Below are 23,651 nucleotides of genomic sequence, written 5' to 3'. Positions count from 1 at the left end.
AATTTATTTTTGTTTTTGTTTTAGTTTTTGTGATTTAGAAAATGGAAAACAGATAGGTCGACCCCGGGTATGGGGACTCGGGTGTTCCCTGTGGTGGTTAAAATATCGGCATTAATTCTCACTGGATGTATATTGAGGGTGCTATGAATGATCTGATTTCTATTTTTGGACTATTGTTCTATTTCCTTAAATATATCTGTTAAAGTTATTGTGTATATGTGACTGTTGTGAGAACCTAGACTCACCTTTGATGGTTAAGAAATAAAATATTTGAAAATAAAATACTTGCTCAGAGACAACACAATAATATAAATCCCTGTGTTTGTGCAGTTTTTGTCTAAGTACACAAATGACTGGTCAAAAGGAATCAATAGTCTGCCACTAAAGCACTATAAAGTACAGAACCACCTTCCTAAACTTGTTATGACAAAATAAATCCAAAAAAAAATGGATTCAGAGTAATTGATAGAGCAATGCAAATCAACCCATGGCCAAATATGCACCCAAACTGCCCTTTTATAGCACAGATACAGACTAAACTACAGATACATCCATGAGTCCAAATGTATAGGTAAAGGGAGTGATTTTCTTGGCTCTTAACGCTGTCCTAAAAATATTAACTCCTTGCTTTTCAGTGTTGTGCTATAAGTGAAAAATAAATATTTACAGTTTTTAACGTAGAACTATAGGCAAACCTTTTTTTTTTCATTTTGGACAGGGCAAGTGATGGTTATAACCCCTGTCAGTATTTTATTTGCAATCTGTGTTCCAGTGGGGTGATTTACTTTCACGTCCTGTCCCATAGCCAAAGCAGCAAGTGAGAAGAAATCCCTGTAAATTAAGGGAATTCCTTGGGGCCCCCAGGTCACCAAAACTGGTGTCCCCATTAGAAGATTCTTCCTCTATTACTTTTCTGGGGACAGCCCAAAATTTAGATTTTCTTTTACATTCAATTTTGATGATAACAGTAAACAGGACTAATAGGGTGAATCTTCCCATAGGAGGCACAGACAACGACAAATGCTGACAGGTGTTCTAATCCCTCTCCACTTTATCCAAAACAAAAAAAAATCTTGCCTTTTTACTTTAAATATATATTGTTTAAAAAGAAGGCAGTGCAAAAATCTAAAGATTTCTTTATGTGAGTGAACACTACAGCTCCCACTGATTTAAGCAGGCGCTGAATAGACTTACAGTATATGTGACAGTATGGTATATGTGTCAAATATCAGAAATTTGCATTCACCATAACCTGGCAAAAGTATTTTCCACCCTTTGCTCTCTTTTGTTTTGCATTATCAAAGGTTCTTCGTAGCTGTGCCCAGCTTCCAATGCTATTTGTGTGATAACAGCTTACCTAGTAGCCCTCTTAAATGGCCAGAATTGACAATCACCCCCCCCCCCCCTCCACACACACACACACACTGATTTCTATGCACAAAACTTACATTTTTATTTTATTTTAGTTATTGCATGACACCCCCACACAAATGTTACTGTATGGCATCCAAACACAAAATGGAAATGACATGAATATCAGCCTGGATATCGTGTGTGTGTATACACCAAGAAAAACACTTCTGGCATATCATATTTATTGTATTATTTATTAAAAGCATTTATATAATAATGCAATATCGTAATTGCTGACCACCACTGTATAGATCACCATTTTAATATACCTTCTTTAGAAACACTTACATTCTGGGATTCAAATGATTTTACAGTTTCAATGGTCACTTTGTTTCTTGTATTCTGTTCACACTTTCAACATTGTACTAAAATATTATTTACATTTCTGCTTTATATTTTAAGTACATTTTAAAATTACCCTATGCAGTGTAATCAAATATACATTTTTTTTTCATTTCACTGTTAATCTCCAAAAATTAAAGGATAGGAATCATTTGCTATTAGTACACATAATCACATTCAAGCAAACTCATAACTATAAGGTAAAGGTAGTGCTTCCCTCGTAGGAGCTACTGGTGATAGCTGTTTTTTCCCTAATAGTACTGAGGCTGTTCACCACCACAAGCACCAGTCCATACACTCCAACACCAATAACTCACTCTAGGGGATGTCTTTCTGAAATGTACTGCTTGACGAACTTTAAACAGGAGAGGGGGTAGGGCATGGGATACTCCAAAGAACAGCAATGCAATGAGAGGAAAATATTTCCCCTAGTCTTTCTGTGTAGGTAATTGGTGACGACAAACAATCTAAGACTTCACAGCTGTAGACCATAAGGCAATTCTCTTTGGCATCTCTTTACCTTGCACCACCGTACAGCGATTGGTACCCAATGCAGTTTCCAGGAGGCTGCATAGTAACAAAGGGACACTTTCCTCTGGACTCTGCAGGATTCTGCTGAGGACAGGGGAATAGAGAGTATTCTGAGACCCTATGAGAGCCGCCTCAGTTCAAGCTATCTCGGGCACTTATATCCCATAAGTACATGGTCACCAAGAGTCAACTCAGGGTCTTTATTCACAAGTTCCCAGGACAGCTGCCACCTTACAGATTCCTCCAGACATGGTCCAGTGAGGGAGACAATCCTTATCCAAACCAAATCCCTTGTGGTGAAGTCCTACAGCCAGCCCCTCAGGAGATAAATCCAGGCCTCAACCCTGACATGCTGAGGCCTCAAGAACAGCTATACAGTCCACAGGTTGTCTAAGGACAGCAGCCCCTGAGGCTTTGGAACCCTCCTGGGGAGAAGGAACAATCTCTCCAGAACTTCATACTATTTTTTACCTCCACAGCCACCTTCTGAACACTCCAGGGATTGTCCAGGCAATGATAAATAATTAGGCCAGTCCTTTGAATCTCCCTCCACATGCTCAGGAAGCTTCTTTCAGAGGCAGGAGGGAAACAATCAAGCTCTCTTTGTATGCAAAACACGGAATATTGTGGAATGGACATCCTGAAGTTGACATAGGTTCTATCATGATGATTTAATTTATTTTCCTGTTAGGAAATTCTACAACATGCTTCTTACTCATCCTCCAAACCTTGATGCCTCTACTCTAAAATTCTGCCTCAGTCAGGTCAGTTTTCACTTGTTCTCCTCATATGTTCTAATTCCTCTTCTAGGTCTTGTCCATTTGCCACCTGCCCTCCTCACATATCCTTCTCTGGGTCTGGGTCAGTTGTTACCAATTATTTCTCCTCCAGGTATTGATCATTTTCACTTGTTTTTCTCACTCTTTCTCTGAGGTTTGTTCAGTTGTCACTTGTCCCCTTCCCATTTTATCCTAATTTTATTCTATTCATTCTTCCTTCAAGTCTTGGTTAGTTTTTACTTGATCTCTTCACATGTAAGTTAGTAAACACCTAAAGAAAAGAAAATAAGTACTGATTCACTTACAAGATTTGTAATTATAACAATACAAAAACTTTATAATACATGGTTTCAAAAATATTACCCCCTAGCAACCCACCCCCTATAAAAAATTACAGATCTGTTGCATAAAAAACACTTCAGGGTTACCAGCACCTTCATGCCATAATTGCTTTATGGCAAATTGAATGATATTTTTTTGGAACCTATCCAGAAAGAAACATTCTTCCCATTGTTGTGATATGGAATGTTAAATTATTAAACTCTGCATCGGCCTATTAACCTTCCCCACACCATAGGTTAATCCTAATCACATGAGATCTCATCAAAAATATTCATAATGTGTATCAGTAAAAAACTTTATCTTGGAATCCAGCAGAGAGGTGATTAGGGATGAGCTTCGAGTTCGACTCGAACATTGGCTGTTCGCAAGTTCGCCGAACAGTGAACAATTTAGGGTGTTCGCGGCAAATTCGAATGCCGCGGAACACCCTTTAAAAGTCTATGGGAGAAATCAAAAGTGCTAATTTTAAAGGCTTATATGCAAGTTATTGTCATAAAAAGTGTTTGGGGACCTGGGTCCTGCCCCAGGGGACATGAATCAATGCAAAAAAAAAGTTTTAAAAACGGCCGTTTTTTCAGGAGCAGTGATTTTAATAATGCTTAAAGTCAAACAATAAAAGTGTAATATCCCTTTAAATTTCGTAGCTGGGGGGTGTCTATAGCATGCCTGAAAAGGGGCGCATGTTTCCCGTGTTTAGAACAGTCTGACAGCAAAATTACATTTCAAAGGAAAAAAAGTCATTTAAAACTACTCGCGGCTATTGCATTGCCGGTCCGACAATACACATAAAAGTTCATTGATAAAAACGGCATGGGAATTTCCCAAAGGGGAACCCCGAACCAAAATTTAAAAAAAAAATGACGTGGGGGTCCCCCTAAATTCCATACCAGGCCCTTCAGGTCTGGTATGGATATTAAGGGGAACTCCAGCCAAAATTTAAAAAAATGACGTGGGGTTCCCCCCAAATTCCATACCAGACCCTTCAGGTCTGGTATGGATTTTAAGGGGAACCCTGCACAAAAAAAAACAAAAAAAAACGTCGTGGGGTCCCCCCAAAATCCATACCAGACCCTTATCCGAGCACGCAACCTGGCAGGCCGCAGGAAAAGAGGGGGGACGAGAGCGCGCCCCCCCTCCTGAACTGTACCAGGCCACATGCCCTCAACATTGGGAGGGTGCTTTGGGGTAGCCCCCTAAAACACCTTGTCCCCATGTTGATGAGGACAAGGGCCTCATCCCCACAACCCTGGCCGGTGGTTGTGGGGGTCTGCGGGTGGGGGACTTATCGGAATCTGGAAGCCCCCTTTAACAAGGGGACCCCCAGATCCCGGCCCCCCTGTGTGAAATGTACCCCTACCATTTCACTAAAAAACTGTCAAAAATGCTAAAAATTACAAAAGATAGTTTTTGACAATTCCTTTATTTAAATGCTTCTTCTTTCTTCTATCTTCCTTCATCTTCTTCTTCTTCTCCTGGTTCTTCTGGCTCTTCTGGTTCTTCCTCCGGCGTTCTCGTCCAGCTTCTCCTTAGTGGCGTCTTCTATCTTCTTCTCCTCAGGCCGCTCCACACCCATGGCATGGGGGGAGGCTCCAGCTCTTCTCTTCATCTTCTTCTCTTCTTCATCTTCTTCTTCATCTTCTTCTCTTCTTCATTTTCTTCTCCGGGCCGCTCCGCACCCATGCTGGCATGGAGGGAGGCTCCCGCGGTGTGACGCGTCTCCTCTTCTGATGGTTCTTAAATAACGGGGGGCGGGGCCACTTGGTGGCGCATGGGACATGACGGGACTTCCCTGTGGCATTCCCCTGTGACGTCACAGGGAAGTTCCGTCAAGTCACCGTGCATCAGGGGGGGCAGGGTCACCGGGTGGCCCCGCCCCCCATTATTTAAGAACCGTCAGAAGAGGAGACGCGTCACACAGCGGGAGCCTCCCTCCATGCCAGCATGGGTGCGGAGCAGCCCGGAGAAGAAAATCAAGAAGAGAAGAAGATGAAGAAGAAGATGAAGAAGAGAAGAAGATGAAGAGAAGAGTGGGAGCCTCCCCCCATGCCATGCATGCAGAGCGGCCCGAGGAGAAGAAGATAGAAGAGGCCGCAGAGAAGATGCTGGACGTGAACGCTGGAGGAAGAAAACTGTCTCTTGTCATTTTTAAAATTTTTGACAGTTTTTTAGTGAAATGGTATTATTATTATTATTATTATTATTATTATTATACAGTATTTATATAGCGCCAACAGTTTACGTAGCGCTTTACAACTTGAGGGTAGACAGTACAAATACAATACAATTTGATACAGTAGGAATCAGAGGGCCCTGCTCCTTAGAGCTTACAATCTAAGAGGCAAGGTCAAGAGATACAAGAGGTAATAACTATGGGTGATGTGCTGATTGAGAAGATAAATGTACAGTTGTTAGGTGGGGGCCAGATAGGCTTCTCTGAAGAGATGAGTTTTCAGGGATCGTCTGAAAGTGGATAAAGTAGGAGAAAGTCGGACGGATTGGGGTAGAGCATTCCAGAGGATGGGGGAGGCTCTGGAGAAGTCCTGAAGGCGAGCATGGGATGAGGTGACAAGGGAGTTTGAGAGCAGGAGGTCTTGGGAGGAGCGAAGAGAGAACGATTAGGTTGGTATTTTGTGACTAGGTTAGAGATGTAGCTGGGGGCCAGGTTGTGGATGGCTTTGTAAGTTATAGTTAGTATCTTGAATTTAATTCGGTGACTGAGTGGCAGCCAATGGAGAGATTGGCAGAGGGGTGTGGCAGACGCTGAGCGGTTTGTGTGGTGGATGAGCCTGGCAGCAGCGTTCATGACGGACTGAAGTGGGGATAGCCTATTTAGAGGTAAACCAATGAGGAGGGAGTTGCAATAGTCGAGGCGGGAGATGACCAGGGAGTGGATTAGAAGCTTTGTGGTGTCATTGGTTAGGAAGGGGCGTATCTTGAAGATGTTGTGAAGATTGAGGCGGCAAGCTTTGGATAGTGATAGAATGTGGGGTCGAAAGGTTAGTTCAGAGTCCAGGATTACACCTAGGACCTTGGCGTGGGGAGATGGGTTGATAGTTGAGCCGTTAATCTTGACAGGGAAATCAGGGGAAGTGGCACCTGAGGGAGGAAATATCATGAGCTCGGTTGTGGATAGGTTGAGTTTGAGAAAGTGATGTGACATCCAGGCTGATATGTCTGCTAGTAAGTTGGTAATGCGTGAGGAGACAGATGGGGAGAGCTGGGGGGTGGAGAGATAGATTTGGGTGTCATCAGCGTAGAGATAATATTTAGAGCCGTGGGAGGCAATCAACTGACCCAAGGAGGTGGTGTAGATTGAGAAAAGGAGAGGTCCAAGAACAGAATCTTGGGGGACCCCAACAGAAAAAGGAAGAGGAGAGGAGGAAGTAGAGTTCTAAGTGACACTGAAGGAGCGGTGGGATAGGTAGGATGAGAACCAGTGAAGAGTACAGTCACGGAGACCAAAGGAGTGGAGTTTTTTGAGGAGGAGGGGGTGGTCCACTGTGTCAAAGGCAGCAGAGAGATCCAGGAGAAGTAGTACAGAATAGTGTCCATTGGCTTTAGCCATTAGTAGGTCATTTGAGAGTTTTAGGAGAGCAGTTTCCGTGGAGTGTTGAGGGCGAAAACCGGACTGAAGGGGATCAAGAAGTTTATTCATGGTCAGATGGTCGCTTAGTCGGTTGTAGACCAGTCTTTCAAGAAGTTTGGAGGAGAAGGAGAGTAAGGAGATGGGACGTAAGTTGTTGAGATTGGTGGGATCCAGTGAGGGCTTTTTTAGTATGGGGGTGATTAGCGCATGTTTTAGAGAGTTTGGGAAAATGCCACAAGAGAGGGAGAGGTTGAAAATGTGAGTTAGAGAGCATAGAATCGAGTCAGAGGGTGAGCGTAGCATTTGCGAGGGAACAGGATCGAGGGGGCAAGTGGTTAGATGAGTGCTAGATAAAAGTTTAGCAACCTCAGTAATAGTAGCAGGGTTGAATGAGGGAAGTAATGATTGTGTCTGTGGACATGGGGTGTTGCATGGGGGAGGTTTTTGCGCATTGGTGATCTCCTCATGAATTGTATCAATCTTAGTTTTGAAGTGATTGGCAATCTCCTGGGCAGTGAGTGAGTTGGTGGGTGGAGGCAGTGGAGGACAGAGTAGAGTGTTGAAGGTAGAGAAGAGTTGACGTGGACTGGATGAGAATGTGTTAATGAGTGTGAAAAAGTAGGTCTGTTTGGCGGTGTGAAGGCAGGAATAGTATTTTAGGAGGGCAGATTTATATTGTGTGAAGTCTTCCTGGGTCTTAGTCTTATATATACTTTTGTACCCCCTTACCATTTCACACGGGGGGGCGGGATCTGGCCAGGGTTGTGGGGATGAGGCCCTTGTCCTCATCAACATGGGGACAAGGGGTTTTGGGGGGCTACCCCAAAGCACCCTCCCAATGTTGAGGGCATGTGGCCTGGTACGGTTCAGGAGGGGGGGCGCTCTCTCGTCCCCCCTCTTTTCCTGCGGCCTGCCAGGTTGCGTGCTCGGATAGGGTCTGGTATGGATTTTTGGGGGGACCCCACGCCGTTTTTTTTTTTTTTAATTTTGGCGCGGGGTTCCCCTTAAAATCCATACTAGACCTGAAGGGCCTGGTATGGAATTTAGGGGGACCCCCACGTCATTTTTTTTTAAATTTTGGTTCGGGGTTCCCCTGTGGGCAATTCCCATGCCGTTTTTATCAATGAACTTTTATGTGTATTGTCGGACCGACAATGCAATAGTCGCGAGTAGTTTTAAATGACTTTTTTCCTTTGAAATGTCATTTTGCTGTCAGACTGTTCTAAACACGGGAAACATGCGCCCCTTTACAGGCATACTATAGACACCCCCCAGGTACGAACTTTAAAGGGATATTACACTTTTATTGTTTGACTTTAAGCATTATTAAAATCACTGCTCCTGAAAAAATGGCCGTTTTTAAAACTTTTTTTTGCATTGATCCATGTCCCCTGGGGCAGGACCCAGGTCCCCAAACACTTTTTATGACAATAACTTGCATATAAGCCTTTAAAATTAGCATATTTGATTATTCATGTTCGTGTCTCATAGACTTTAACGGTGTTCGCGTGTTCGAACAAACTTTTTTCCTGTTCGCATGTTCTGGTGCGAACCGAACAGGGGGGTGTTCGGCTCATCCCTAGAGGTGATCACTTAAAGCCATAATATTGGCAGGGACAAAAAAAAATCTCCTGCGCTTGGGTGGTAGGTCTAGGGATGTGTAGTGCAAGAAACTCTTTTCAATGCCAATGGCCTTTCTACCCTCCTTAGGACAATGGGTATCCCTAGAACTGTAAAATATTAGCAAAAGAAGGGAGCACGACCTAGCGCATTACCAGCACATTTTATTCAAAATAACGTTGTGTACAAGCATATCACAGCAAAGGCAGATGCGAACAGTCACCGTCATGTCTAATAAGGAACACCGGTGATGCAAGAAGACCAGGCGGTGTTTGAAGTAGCTAATGCATTTTGAGGGAGAACCCTCTTCCTCAGAGCCAAAATGGTGAAATGCTCAAATCATTTCACCATTTTGGCTCTGAGGAAGAGGGTTCTCCCTCGAAACACGTTAGACACTTCAAACACCCCCTGGTCTTTCTGCATCACTGGTTCTCTGCATTAGACTTGAGGGTGACTGTTTGCATCTAACTTTGCTGTGATATGCTTATACACAACGTTTGTATGTAAATACAACCATTGTCGTTTTTGTTTAGAATAAAATTTATTTTTGGTAATGCACTAGGTCAGCATTCCCTTCTTTTGCTAATATTTTACAAAAAAGAAAAATCCCTCCCTGAGGTATTTTAAAATTGCCAAAAACAAACTTATACATTTATACAGTAGTATGTATTCCAAAAGCCTGGCTCTTATTTTGTACTTCATGCACATAGCACAACAGCGTTCCCAAACAAATAAGTGCTTGCTTCACATCCATATCATTCAATAGTCCATCTGATCATAAATTAATCTGACTATCCTATAGTGCTGTTAAATGTGCACAATACACTGATCACATTCCTAGCTTTACATCTCCTGCTTACTCAAATTTGAAAAATGTCCAGCAATACATGGCAAATCATCTAACCAAAAGGTAACTGATATTGATGATCACATTGACTCATTTCAACTAAGCCATACAAGCTGATTTACAATGGCTATTGCAAATGTTTCAGTGACTTGCTAACTTGCAAATGTCAAAATAGACGCTACATGGCATTTATGAAACTGTGGAAGATTGTCATTAAACTGCCAGAACAGTTCAGTATTATAATGCCAGAGTCACAATGGTGTTTCGGAGTGTGCCTGAAACTTACAAAGATCAATCTGCAATGTAGTGGTGAGCCACAGTTTAAAATTGATTTAGCATGCAGACCTGTGTGTTTTCACACACAAGATTGCTATCTATATAGTGTGCAAGATGGCTTAAATCTGAAAAAAAAATCAAATAAATCAACATACATGCTGAAAACATAAATTATATACCTGAATCAAACAGAACAGATGCCAAAAGGAAGAGGGGATGTTAGCTACGTGAAGGAATACTATCTGGTTTTTAGTGCTTGGGTTTGGCTTAAAAGTGCTGTACAGGCTGAATCCTGTGATGAAAATCTTTTCGTGGACCGCAGTGTGACAGATTAACATTCTGGAGCACAAGCTGAGGCTATCGCCGCTGGAGGCGCACACTGTCCTTAGCAATTACTAGGGGCTTTCAGTATTGCATTTTTTAGCCAAAGCTTGGTTAGCTTTTATTTGTATGCTTTGGCACTAATTCATCATATGTACCACATACAGTATAGAAGCAATTTAGGGAAACAAGCAATGGCAACACCCTTTATTGTGGTCTTTTAAAAATTAGATATTTACTTTTTCCCCCAAATCATTTCAGATAAGTCATATCTCAGAAATATTTAAGCCCCTACAATATTGATTTGTTCAACATTGATATGCTATCTTCAGAAATTTTTGAGAATAATGTCCAAATGTCTTACTTCTTATGCAAATAATAATTTATCATAGGCAGGTCATTGAAGCTATGTACATCACCTTACTGGACCTTCATATCTGCCATAATGTTCCTTCACTACATAGAGAAGTACATAGAGTCAGTGATGTGTCCCAGGATCAAAAATGATGTATGTTTAATTAATGTGATGAACCTTCCTAGCAGTAACATGGTGTAAATATGAATACCAACCTTTTTTTTTTGCAAATTAAAGCAAAAAAATATCATTACAAAAATGGGCTTGGTATATGTTGACAAACCTATGTGATGTTTTTTTTTTGGGGCATATTACTGGCAAAAAATGACAACAAATGAAAAGAAAGGTATGTTCTGCAAATACGCACATACAATATGTCCAACACGCTACACTGATTTGGCTGTAAAAAATAGTCATATTGACTGTCACTAGGTGATTTTCTGCCAAATGGTAAACAGAACACCCAAAGCCATGTTGCATAATGGACTGCAATTGTTTATGTTTCCTTTGGGCAAAGTATGCCAGTTTGCTCTCAGTGTGATTTACAGGTTTTTGTTCACTTCACAATGCAAACTGTTAATCAAATACTGCTCTAAAGTACTGAGAAATCTACATCTTTTATTTAGTTCTCTTACCTCCAGACTTGTTCATTTGAACAGTACGTATAAGGCCAGAGATGTCTGAAGTTGCTGGATTTTTCTTTAACCACTTACCCACTGGGCACTTAAACCCCCTTCCTAACCAGACCAATTTTTAGTTTTCTCTCACATTTTGAATGACAATTACTCAGTCATGCAACACTCTACCTATATGAAATTTTTGTCCTTTTTCACATAAATAGAGCTTTCTTTTGGTGGCATTTAATCGCCGCTGTTTTTTTTTTTTTGCGCTATAAAAGTAAAAAGCCTGACAATTCTGTAAAAAAATGCATTTTTCTTGGTTTCTGTTATAAAATTTTGAAAATTAGTAATTTTTCTTCATAAATTTTGGGTAAAATTTATACTGCTACATATCTTTGGTAAACATAACCCAAATCAGTGTATATTATTTGGTCTTTGTGAAAGTTATAGAGTCCACAAGCTATGGTGCCAATCTCTGAAAATTGATCACACCTGATGCACTGATGGCCTATCTCATTTCTTGAGACACTAACAAGCCAGGAAAGTACAAAGTAGACATTCCAAGGTATTTCGTAAGAGGCATGGTGAGTTTTTTGAAGTTGTAATTTTGTTCCCACAATTCTTTGCAAAATCAAATTTTTTTTCTTTTTTTTTTCACAAAATATTAGCAGGTTATTTCTCACACACAGCATATGCATAGCACAAATTACACCCCTAAACACATTCTGCTACTCCTCCTGAGTACGGCGATACCACATATGTGAGACTTTTACACGCCGTGACCACATACAGAGGCCCAACATGCAAGGAGCACTGTCAGGCGTTCTTGGAGCATAAATTACACATATAATTTCTTGACTACCTCTTACACTTTTGAAGGCCCTGGAGCACCAGGACAATGGAAACACCCCAAAAATGACCTAATTTTGGAAAGAAAACAACCCACCCAATCTATGAGGCATAATGAGTCTTTTGAACATGTCATTTTTTTCTACAAGTTTTTGGAAAATGTGTAAAGAAAGTGAAAACACATTTCCTGACGCCAACATGGCAGCATACATACAAAATTGTATCAAATACTTACTGTAATTTTCCTTTCCTGATGCCAAACCATGGCAGCATACGGCCCCACCCTTGTACGTTTCGGTATGTAGCTAATTACAGAGAATGGGGTGGGGTCTAACTAGTCCTTTCATTTATGCTATTCACTGGTCCTCAGGGAGTGGTCAAGAGGCAGAGCTCTCACTAGTATGCTGCCATGGTTTGGCGTCAGGAAAGGAAAATTACAGTAAGTATTTGATACAATTTTCCGTTTTTTTTTACACAAAGTTGTCCATTTATACAATATTTCTAACAAATAGCATGTACATGCCAAAAATTACACCCCAAAATAGATTCTACTATTCCTCCTGAGTACGGCGATACCACATGTGTGAGACTTTTACACAGCCTGGCCACATAGAGAGGCCCAACATGCGGGGAGCAACGTCAGGTGTTCTAGGGGCATAAGTTTCAAATCTAATTTGACTACCTATTACACTTTTGTGAGGAACTGTAGTGACATGGATGGGGCATGGATGAGAACTGATGTGGCATGGATGAGCATGAATGGGGATGGATGAGCCGTGGATGGGGGTGGCTGAGCATGAATGAGTATGCCTGAGTACGGCTGGGTGCGGCTGGGTATGGATGGGTATGGCTGAGTGTGGCTGGGTATGGCTGGGTATGGCTGGGTATGGCTGAGTGCGGTTGGGTACGACTGAGTGCGACTGAGTGCGCCTGGGTGCGGCTGAGTGTGGCTGGGTATGGCTAAGTGTGGCTGGGTACTGCTGAGTGTGGCTGGGTACGGCTGAGTGTGGCTGGGTATGGCTAGGTATGGCTGAGTACGGCTGGGTATGGATGGGATGGCTGAGCATGGATGGATGGATGAGTATTGCTGAGTATGGATGGATGGCTGAGCATGGATGAGTATTGATGAGTATGGATCAGTGGATGAGTATTGCTGAGGATGGATGAAAGAGTATTGCTGAGGATGGATGGATGAGTATTGCTGAGGATGGATGGATGGCTGAGCATGGATGGCTGAGTATTGATGAGGATGGATGGCTGAGTATTGATAAGGATGGATGGCTGTGTATTGATGAGGATGGATAACTGAGCATGGATGGATGGATGGCTGGAGTTGTCACATATCAGCGCTGTGGGCACTGCACATCCAGCCCACAGTGCTGCTGCCTCTGATCTCTCTCGTCTCCTTACCGATCGATACAAAGGGGAGAGAGGAACCGGATGTGATGCCGGTTTGTCTACAAGTGATTGCTCCGTCATTTGACAGAGCGATCACATGCTAAACGGCCGCTGTCAGCGGCCACTTATCGTGATACATGATGCGTCGGGTCCTATGGACCCGGCAGTTACGGATATTCCCAGGTGCGCGCTCCAGGGGGCGCACGGGATCGCGATTCTGGGAGGACATCATAGTACACCCTCCCAGAGTTATCCGACCGCACTGCAGCCGTCATTTGGCTATAGCGTGGTCGGCAAGCGGTTACGGAGCAATAAATGAAACACACTGTGCTGTAACCCCCTTGTATTTAGTTTTGTTTGGTGTTTTTTTTTTTTTTATTCTCTTACCTCCAGACTTGGTCGATTTAAAAGTAGGAATAAGGGCAGGGATGTCTGAAGTTTCTGGATTTTTCTTTAATTGAGCAATAAAGTAACCCCCTTGTATTTAGTTTATTTTGGTGTTTTTTTGGTAAACACCTGGTTACATGCTGTTCACCCTTTCTCTCTCTTTAGCTCTCTCTCTTTATACATACTGATATATACATATGTATATATATATATATATATATATATATATATATATATATATATATGTAGCACTAACTCACGGTGGAGCTGCTGGTTTAAGCTGGTCTGTTACCTTCACTCTGCTTCCCTCTGTTTCACCGCCACCAGGTCTAGGGTTCCGTTGAGTTTATCCTGGACGACACACGCACCAACACTGGAGTACGTTTTCAATGCTTTATTAAACAAACGACTTAGGAAGTAGCAGGAAAGAGGTAGAAAGGAAACTCGCAGAAGAAACTCAAATATTCTCTGAAAGGGTTGTCTTGGCAAAAGGTCTTGGTATAATTCAAATACTATTTGAAATGTGCTCCCCTCATGGGACACACTCCTTGCTCGTCTGGATAGGCCTTTCTCACCAGTCTAACAGCCAGGACGCAGCACAAATCAACGTCTCTGCCACAGACTTGTTTGGGAATAAAAATCCATACGATCCTCTGCCACAGGATGTATAGATTTGCTATAGTGAAAGTCAGTCACAGTGCTTGAACCTTTAAGCCGAGCCGGCAACACTATGCTGTATAGTTACTTTTGGATACGTCCTCCAACCGAGTCACCAGGCCCCTCTATAGACCAGCATGCGGCGTGATCTCTCCAAGATGGGTCCTCCCCTGGGATTTCCTTGGTTGCCCAGCTTTGTCACACAGGACCGACAGCTCAGGACCATTCCTCGGCCGCGGTGGCAGGCTCCAGACAAGCCTCTGGACCCACTCCTGAGCCGTTGTATCGTGGGCCTCCCAATCGGAGGATCACGAGGTTGCTCCTTAACGCATACCTGTCGGCCAGGAGGGCCAGCAGGTGGCTATAAAACGAACCCCAAAATATGGCGTCTGTCCCATAAATACCCTTGCCCAGAATGCAACTCGGAGGACCACCTCCACCGAGCGTGCCTCTGGGACAGAGGAGCATCTATTCGCTTCAACACGTTGCCTTTGCAACCCTGACATAGGGAGACATCTAGTGGACAGACTTGAGTCTGCAAGAATTATGTGAACAGGAGAGGAAACAGAACCTTCTATTGTCCTTCCATTGCCAAGACAGACATGCCTTCTACAAAATACATGTATCTTCAGCAGAACCAATGCCCTACCAGCTTATGGATATATATGATCATACATCCAAAAAAATTTAAAAAAATGAAAAAATTAATTAAAAAGATAATAGAAATACTATCAAATACTAGCTGAATGGATGTAACCATTTACTTACAAAAAAGTACAGTAATGTGCATAAATTCAATAGATCTCTCTACTAATAATCCGTAAGAAAACAATTGAGGTCTATGTCTATGTTGAGGCCAACTGGCGCAAGAGAGCCTATTTCAAAAATCCACCTGGTTTCAGCTTGCGACACCTGAATTTTCAGATCCCCATCTCTCCAGTGTGATAGAATCCTGTCAATCCCATAGAATTTTAAAAGGGCTGGATTTTGATTATGGTGGGTCCTAAAGTGATTGGAAACGCTATGCTTTCTAAATGCGATCTTAATATGGTTTACATGCTCATTAATCCTTTTATAAAGACATCTTATAGTCCTGCCCACATGGGGTAAACCACATGGGCAGGATAGAAGATACACCACATATTTTGTATTGCAAGAAATAAATTTATCCACAGTGTACTCTTTTCCATTATAACCAAAAAATGTTTCCGATTTTCTTTTCTTATCTGCTGTAGTTTGGCAAGAGATGCATCTTCCACACCTATAAAACCCAATGGTGTCCAAAAAAGTTTTCTTTCTCATTTTAGGGGGGTCCACTATGTTTTTAGCAATCATGTTCCTGAGACCAGGCGCTTTTGTCACAAAAGGAAGGGTTTTTTGGAAAAATTTTCTTTAAGGTGACATCTTTTAGGAGGATTTTTTTGAAGGATTTTTCCACCTGTTTGTAATCTAGATTAAATCCAGTAACAAAGGATGACTCATATTTGATTTCCTTTTTATTTTTGTTATCCAGTTCTTCTCTATTCTAGTTCTTCTCTATTCTTGTAGAATACATCCATTCTGACCTTCTCTAGGTCTGACTGTCTGTATCCTTTCTACAGGAAACTATACAATACAGTTTCTGATTGGACCCAATGGTCATCATCTAAGTCACAGTTTCTTCTAATTCTAACAAATTGGCCCTTAGGGATGGCCTTAATCCATTCTGGATGGTGGCAAGTTCTAGTAGAGATGTACCCATTTTTATCCACCTCTTTAAAAAAAGTTTTTGTATATATCCTATTCTCCTTCTTGAATATCTCCAAATCCAAATATTGAATCCTCTCATAGCTCCATTTTCTGTCAGCTTGATGTTATAATGATTGCTGTTCATATGGGACATGAACCCTTCCAACTCCTCCAGGGTGCCCTCCCATATGAAAAACACATTGTCGATGTATCTTTTGTAGCATTTTAATTGTGGCCACTCCCCCGTCAAAATGTCTTCATCCTCCCATTTATTTAGAAAGATGTTAGCCAAACTGGGGGTATATTTTGTCCCCATGGTGACACCTTTCACCCGATTGAAAAAATCTCCACCATACCAAAAGAAATTGTTGGACATGGCCATCTCTAGCCCCTCCACCAAGAACTTGATCTGGGAAGATCTAGGATTGGTATGTTTATGCAGGGACCATTTAACTGCATCCAATGCATCACCTTACCTGATGTGAGTGTAGAGGGACTCCACCTCTGCTGTCACCAGAAAGGATGACCCAGCCACACCAACATCTTTTAATAGTTTCTTTAGTTCCTTGCCATCCTTTAGGAAAGCTTCCCCTCTGGCTGCCAAGGGTTGAAAAAAAGTATCAAGATATTCTCCAATCCGAGAATATAGAGAATTGAAACCACTGATAAAGGGTCTACCCCGTGGTGAGACTGGGTTTTTGTGCATTTTGGGCAATTGGTACATAAACAGGATTTTTGAGGCTCTCAAATTTAAATATCTGACTTCCTTTTTATCTAAATTTTCTTTCTTAATGCCCCTTTTCAGCTAATCCTTCAATTTCTTTTTTAATTTACATTTGGAGTTTCCCGAGTTTTTTATAGGTATCCCTATCATTCACTATTCTATTCATTTCTTCTGTATAATCTGATTTCTTGAGCACTACCAGTCCTCCACCTTTATCAGCAGGTCGAACGACTATACCCTTCTTTTATTTCTAATTGTTTGATGGCTTCCCATACTGCTTTGGTCTTCCTATTTTTATTCTTTTTAATTTCCCTTATGTCCTCCTGTACCATATTCTTAAAAACATAAATGAATTTATGACTATAATGCCTGGGGTTGAAAGTGGACTTGTTTTTTAATCCACTATGTTCAAAAATAGTTTGTTCAACCTTGACTTCCTTTCATTTGGCCTCCAAGAAGAATTTTTTTATATTCAGCTTCCTGGAAAATTTTTCTACATCGATCATGGTATCAAATTTATTCAAAAACTTGGCTGGTGCAAATTTGAGATCATCATGGAGTAATCAACTCATCCTATGATATATTTGTTTGAGCAATCATAAATATATTAATATACTAACTTTTTTTGAAATATTTGTGCACATATATAAAGTGAAGTCATTCACTAATATACATTTATACACGGTTTTGTTTTTATAAATCACTTTTTGTATTTTTAATGATTGTATTTCTTTAAATTTAGTGCCTGGGCGGTCCCCTTAGTTAGCCTGTAAAGTGGCACATATGTAACCTGTATAAAACATGCTGCAGCAATAATGACATTTATAAAGCGATAAAAATTACATTTTCAATTCAAGCTTTCTTTATTTTATAAACAATGGCTTGAGGGGCCTGTCTGTATGATGAGGCCACAATTTAGTGCACATTCTTGTGTCTCTTTCGCAGACTTCGAATAGAAGTAACAAGTGCAGTAAAATTGGGCTTTGGGTGTCTGTGGTGCCTTCACACCATAACCCTATAGAGGTACTCTTGATGAAAGCAAGAATTGGACTTGCTGTCAGAAATTGCAATGATATGCACCTGTCAAACAGGTGCGTAAAAATTGGTCATTGGTGTTAATTGTGCCCATGAAACTTACATGAAAACATTTCTTCCAGATGAAATTGACACCCACAAAGCTAAGCAGCCTAGACAGTCTTTCAAAGATTCCAGTCCCAGAAAGCACTTAATCAGTGACATCGGCAGCGGGGGATTGATAGCTGCTGCTAATCCAGGACTGATTCAAGATAGTAGGACAAACCCCCAAAAATTCTTCAAATATATTAATAGTAAAAAGGACAGATCTGAGCATGTAGGCCCTTTACAAAACAATCTAGAGCGGGTGACTGGGGAAAAAGAGAAGGCAAATGTATTAAAAACTTTCTTCAGCTTTGTGTATACAAAGGAGCATGGGGGAGCTCATGTCCATTATGGGAGTGGTATTGACACAGCCCCAGATGATCCACAATGGCTCAAGAGTGATCTGGTCCAGAAATATTTAGACAGAATAAAGGTGGATAAAGCACCTGAACCAGATGGCATCCACCCATGGATCCTAAAAGAATTGAGCTCTCTCATTTCCAAGCCACTGTTTTTAATATTTAGGGACTTGTTAATGACCGGAATGGTACCACTGGATTGGCATTGGGCCAATGTGGTGCCCATATTTAAAAAGGGATCAAAGTCTTTACTAAGTAACTATAGACATGTTAGCTGAACATCTATAGTAGGAAAGATACTGGAGAGTTTAATAAAATACGACATAGACAAGTTCTTACTGGAAAAAAATATTTTAAGCAACAGACAGGATGGATTCAGGGAAAACAGAAGTTGTCAAACAAACCTGATTTGTTTTTATGAGGAGGTAAGTAAAACCTTGGACAGGGGGGTGGATGTGGACGCGGTATACTTGGATTTTGCAAAGCATTTGACACAGTCCCCACACACGGTTTAGGTGTAAGGTAAAGTCTGCAGGCTTGGAAAAATCAATTTGTAAATGGATAGAAAACTGGCTAAAAAAACAAATTCAGAGAGTAATGGTTAATGATTCTAACTCTGAATGATCTAAGGTTATCAGTGGTGTACCCCAAGGTTCAGCATTGGGACCCTTACTTTTTAATACCTTTATAAATGATATAGGGTCTGGGATTAAAAGTAACATTTCTGTCTTTGCAGATGACTAAGCTATGCAGTTGATTAACGTCCTTACAGGATGTCTCCAATTTACAAGCCAACCTTAATGCACTGTCTAATTGGGCAACTGAGTGGCAAATGAGGTTTAATGTTGATAAATGTAAAGTTATGCACTTGGGGGCTAAGAATGTGCATGCATCATATACTAGGGGGAGTACAACTGGGGGAATTCATAGTGGAGAAATATCTGGGGGTTTTGGTAGATTATAAGCTCAATGATAGCATGCAATGTAAAGCTGCGGTTTCCAAAGCAAGCAAAGTCCTTTCTTGTATTATGAGAGGTATGGACTCCGGAGAGAGAGATATCATTATGCCCCTGTACAAATCATTAGTAAGACCTCATCTGGATTATGCAGTTCAGTTTTGTTCACCAGTTCTCAAAAAGGATATCGGAGAACTGGAGAAAGTGCAGAGGAGGGCAACCAAACTGATAAGAGGCATGGAGAAGTTCAGCTATGAGAAAAGATTAGAGGAACTGAATTTATTTTCTCTTGAGAAGAGGAGATTAAGGGGGGATATGATCAACATGTACAAAAACATACGTGGTCCATATACTGAACTTGGTGTTGAGTTATTCAATTTAAGAGGAAAAAAGATGTGATCTCCAAACATGGAAAGGTTTCTTCACAGTAAGACCTGTGAAAATGGGGAATAGACCTCCTCTATAGGTGGTCCTGGCAAGCTCAATGGATTGCTTTAAAAAAGGCCTGAATTCTTTCCTAAATGTACATAATATAACTGGGTACTAACATTTAGGCTACTTTCATACTGGGGCACTGGCTTCATTGACGGTAAAGCGCTGCTTTTCGGACGTTAGCGGGGAGCTTTTAACCCCCGCTAGTGGCCGAAAAAGAGTTAAAAGTACCCGCAAAGTGCCACTGCCTAATCGCTTTGCAGGCACTTTGGCAGCACTGCCTATTGATTTCAATGGCAGGGGCGGTTTAGGAGGGGTGTGTACCACTCCAAAGATGCTGCTTGCAGGACTTTTTTTTCCATCCTGCAAGCGCACCACCCCAGTGTCATAGCACTCGGGCTTTCACACTGGAGTGGCTTGAGAGGCGCTTTTCGGACGCTTTACAGGCGCTAAAATGCCTGAAAAGAGCCTCAGCATGAAAGGGGCCTTATAGGTAAAGTTGATCCAGGGAAAATCCAATTGCCTCTCGGGGGATCAGGAAGGAATTTTTTCCCCTGCTGTAGTAAATTGGAGCATGCTTGGCTGGGGTTTTTCACCTTCCTCTGGATCAACTGTGGGTGAAGGATTGTGTATATGGGATTGTACTAGATGGACTTGTGTCTTTTTTCAGCCTGACTAACTATTTAACTATGTAACTATGTAACTATGCTTCATTAATGAAAAACTTGAACTTGTCTCTGGTTGTAGCTACTGTACCGGTAGGGCACATAGGGAAACAAAACAAAACATACTGAAAAAGGAACAAACAAAGCAAAATGGTAAAAAGAGAATCCTCAACGGGATATGTGAACATTGTGCATTGTTCATAAGATCTGGAGGGTATTAGATACATATCCATGTTTGACCATAGCCGGAAATAGGGATATGGTAGATCAGTGAGCAGCTATTTAGGAGCCTTATTTTGTTTTTTCTTCTGTGAGGAATACTTATGGGATACAACCTGCCATTCTGCTTGGTTGTTTGGGGCTCTGTCGACCTGAATGGGATCTGGGTGAGCTTCCAGAATGATACCCCGTTGCCGAAGAACCCCATCAGCCCTTCTTCCAGAGAGGACACAGTGGTGGTTCTGCCATTATGGGTAATAGACAATAATGCCGGGTACTTCTATTACTGTAGAATGTGATGATTGCGCAGAGCTTTGGTGATGATGGCCAAATTACATCTGCGCTGATGAGTGTGCCTGGATAGGTCCAGGAGTAATTTCAAGGATGCAAAAGAGGCAGGACATTGATCAGGTTTACAGAGGGTATCCAGAAGAATTTCTTTTGTGTGATAGAAATGCATCCTGAGCAGAACTTCCCTGGGTACATCATCTGCTAAGAATGAAGGTTTTGGCACCCTGTGAACTCTGTCAACCTGTGAGTTCTAGGGTCGATATTGCAAATGTGATAGCTGAAAACATTTCTTGCACATATAAGGGAAGCTGGGTAGCATTAACTGTTTCAGGTATGCCTCTATTTTTTAAGTTGTTTCTCCTAGTCTTTCAGTACTGTGTTTGAAACTGGTTGGCCAAATGTGGGAAAGACTGCAAAGGGGTCAGCTGTAGCAGAGGTGTTGCCCTTTTGGGGGGCCTGCTGTCCACTCACTTCCTTTTCTGGTGCTCAGTCTCCTTCTTGGAGATGTTGTATGTTGCCTGGATTTATCAGGGCTTCCGGTAGTAGGAGTGGAGGCTGCTGAGAATGACCCACTGCCCTGAGGGAGCTGGGGGCCTGCATTGGTGTTCAGTGGGGCAGAATTGTTAGGCTGCGGTCTGCTTGTTCAACCGCAAGGCACCAGTGCTGCCATTTTGTTGTAGTCCCCTCTGTGCAGAGGGGAAGAAGGCGGTCAGCTTGAGGGGGGTCGATCAGCGACCCCTTTCTCCTCCGTGTCATGCCTGTGGGTTTCCCAGGTCTCCCCACCCTGAATGAGGCTAAGTGAGAGGCGATTAGGCTCCGATGCCTGTAATAATCCCGGGCGGTCTGGCAGAGCTCACTGGCTAAGCTGCCATCTTGGAGCTTGGACACCACGTCCCCTAGGAAGTGCATTTTGATTAATATGGTAGTATAATGCCAAATTAGTTTGGCTTGTCCGAGTACTGCAAATGAGAAAGGTTTGCCTCAAACCCATGATAGACCCAAAGGTCATAACTAATGACAACTCCTCTGGATGCTCATTAACAATATACCATCTCTTTTAGAAATGTAATTGCACTGGAAAATAATAAAAAATATAAATGTTTAATTTAATAATTCTTTTCTCGGGTTATTCAATATGATATTGCAAAATAATTATTGTGGTCTTAGCGGTCTACAATTATATTTAAATCATTTGTTAATATATAAAAAGGATGACTCAAGAATGACTAGGTTTTAAAAACAAAAATATGCTACAAAAGAAAAAATCCTAAACATAGCAGATAGCGATATTCAATTTAAAATCTTTCATATCTATTGAAGTGTCTAATTGCATAGTTAAATGAAGTGTAAAATCAGTAAGAGCTTCATTTTACATCATTCAAGAATAGTGAAGATAACAAAATAAAACATTTGGTCTTTGCTAATAATTTTTCTTTTAGAGAGACAATTTCCTTAAAAGAGAGATATTTTTAATTCAGGCAGCAGTTTTGAATTATCTAGTTGCAAGTATTAAGATGCAGTCACCAACAGAAAAGACTATAGCCTCCTTTAAAAGAGCAGTCAATTATGTGACTAGTTTTAGTTCTACTTGTAAAAATGATTTTACACTGTGCCTAAACAGAAAGATTTTTCTAATAAAGAAAGGACAAAGCAAAATAGATGTATCAGTGCATATCAAGGATCTGAAAAAAAAAAGAACTTTGTGTGGAATTAACTTTGTTAGACCTCAAGAGTTAGCACTTACTGTATGTATGCTATACAAACAGAAGGGAAGTTGCAAAGACAGGAACAGAATATATCAGTAGGGATGGGCTAACGGTTTGGCCCGAGTATAAGTTCGGGCCGAACTTTGTTTGGTTGTTCGGCGAACAGCCGAACAAACGGGTTGTTTGACCATTTGTTCGGCCCCCCGAACCGACCACAATGCATTGCGGAACTAAACAGTTCATAGTAACCCCTGATTGGCTGAAGCAGTGAAAGCTTCAAGCAATCAGGGCACAGAGCACTGTCAGAGTCATGATTGGACACTGTCATCATGACTTTATTCAATCATGGCTAATTCCCGCCCCACAGTATAAAAGTATTCTTTCAATAGCAGCCATTTTCAGTGTGATTTTGTCATGGAGAGAGATAGAACAGAGCTCTGTTCAGTGCTATTAGTTAGTGAGCTATACTGTGCTATTTCGCTTCAATTGTCAGTGTGTAGAATATTAGTTTAGTGTCAGTCTAGGGATAGTGGATAGTGTGAGTGTAGTGAGGTGGACCATCATTCAGCTTTGCATAGTGTGCAGCTAGAGTAGGGACAGCTCAGATAGTTTCACTGTAGTGTAGTGAGACCGTGTCATTCATACATACATTAGTGTAGAGTAGGGACAGATCATATAGTTTCAGTGTAGTGTAGTGAGACAATGTCAGTAATCTTGACATTAGTGTATAGCTAGAGTAGGGACAGTTCAGATAGTGTCAGTGTAGTGACAGTTGAACACGTCTATTTGATTGCATTACTGCCAGTTTAACGCATTTACTTCCGTGTGCGTTACTGCCAGTTTAACTCCATATAGTTCTGTGTGCCTTACTGCCAGTCTAACACCATATAGTTCTGTGTGCGTTACTGCCAGTTTAATGTCATAGCATTTTGTGTGCAATACTGCCAGTTTAACGCCATATAGTTCTGTGTGAGTTATGCCTCATACACACGGCCAGACTTGCCAACGGGCTAAACTCCGTCGGCATTTCCGACGGAAAGATTTAGAACATGTTCTATATCTGAGTCCGTCGGAAATGCCAACAGAAAAAGATGGGGCATACACACGATCGGAATGTCCGACCGAAAGC

General features: G+C 41.6%; 1 long non-coding RNA gene across 1 annotated transcript in view; it reads right to left on the bottom strand.

Moving 5' to 3' along the window:
• Window positions 1-1,722: 1,722 nt before the first annotated feature.
• LOC141124950 (uncharacterized) overlaps window positions 1,723-23,651 on the bottom strand; it is a 620,003-nt gene continuing 598,074 nt past the window's right edge. Inside the window, exon 5 of the long non-coding RNA XR_012241270.1 lies at window positions 1,723-3,336. This is a non-coding gene — a long non-coding RNA (uncharacterized lncRNA). The remainder of the gene's footprint in view (window positions 3,337-23,651) is intronic.

Source organism: Aquarana catesbeiana, linkage group LG01 (genome assembly GCF_042186555.1).
Source record: "Aquarana catesbeiana isolate 2022-GZ linkage group LG01, ASM4218655v1, whole genome shotgun sequence".
NCBI lineage: Eukaryota > Metazoa > Chordata > Amphibia > Anura > Ranidae > Aquarana > Aquarana catesbeiana.
This window is presented reverse-complemented; position numbering and strand designations above follow the sequence as displayed.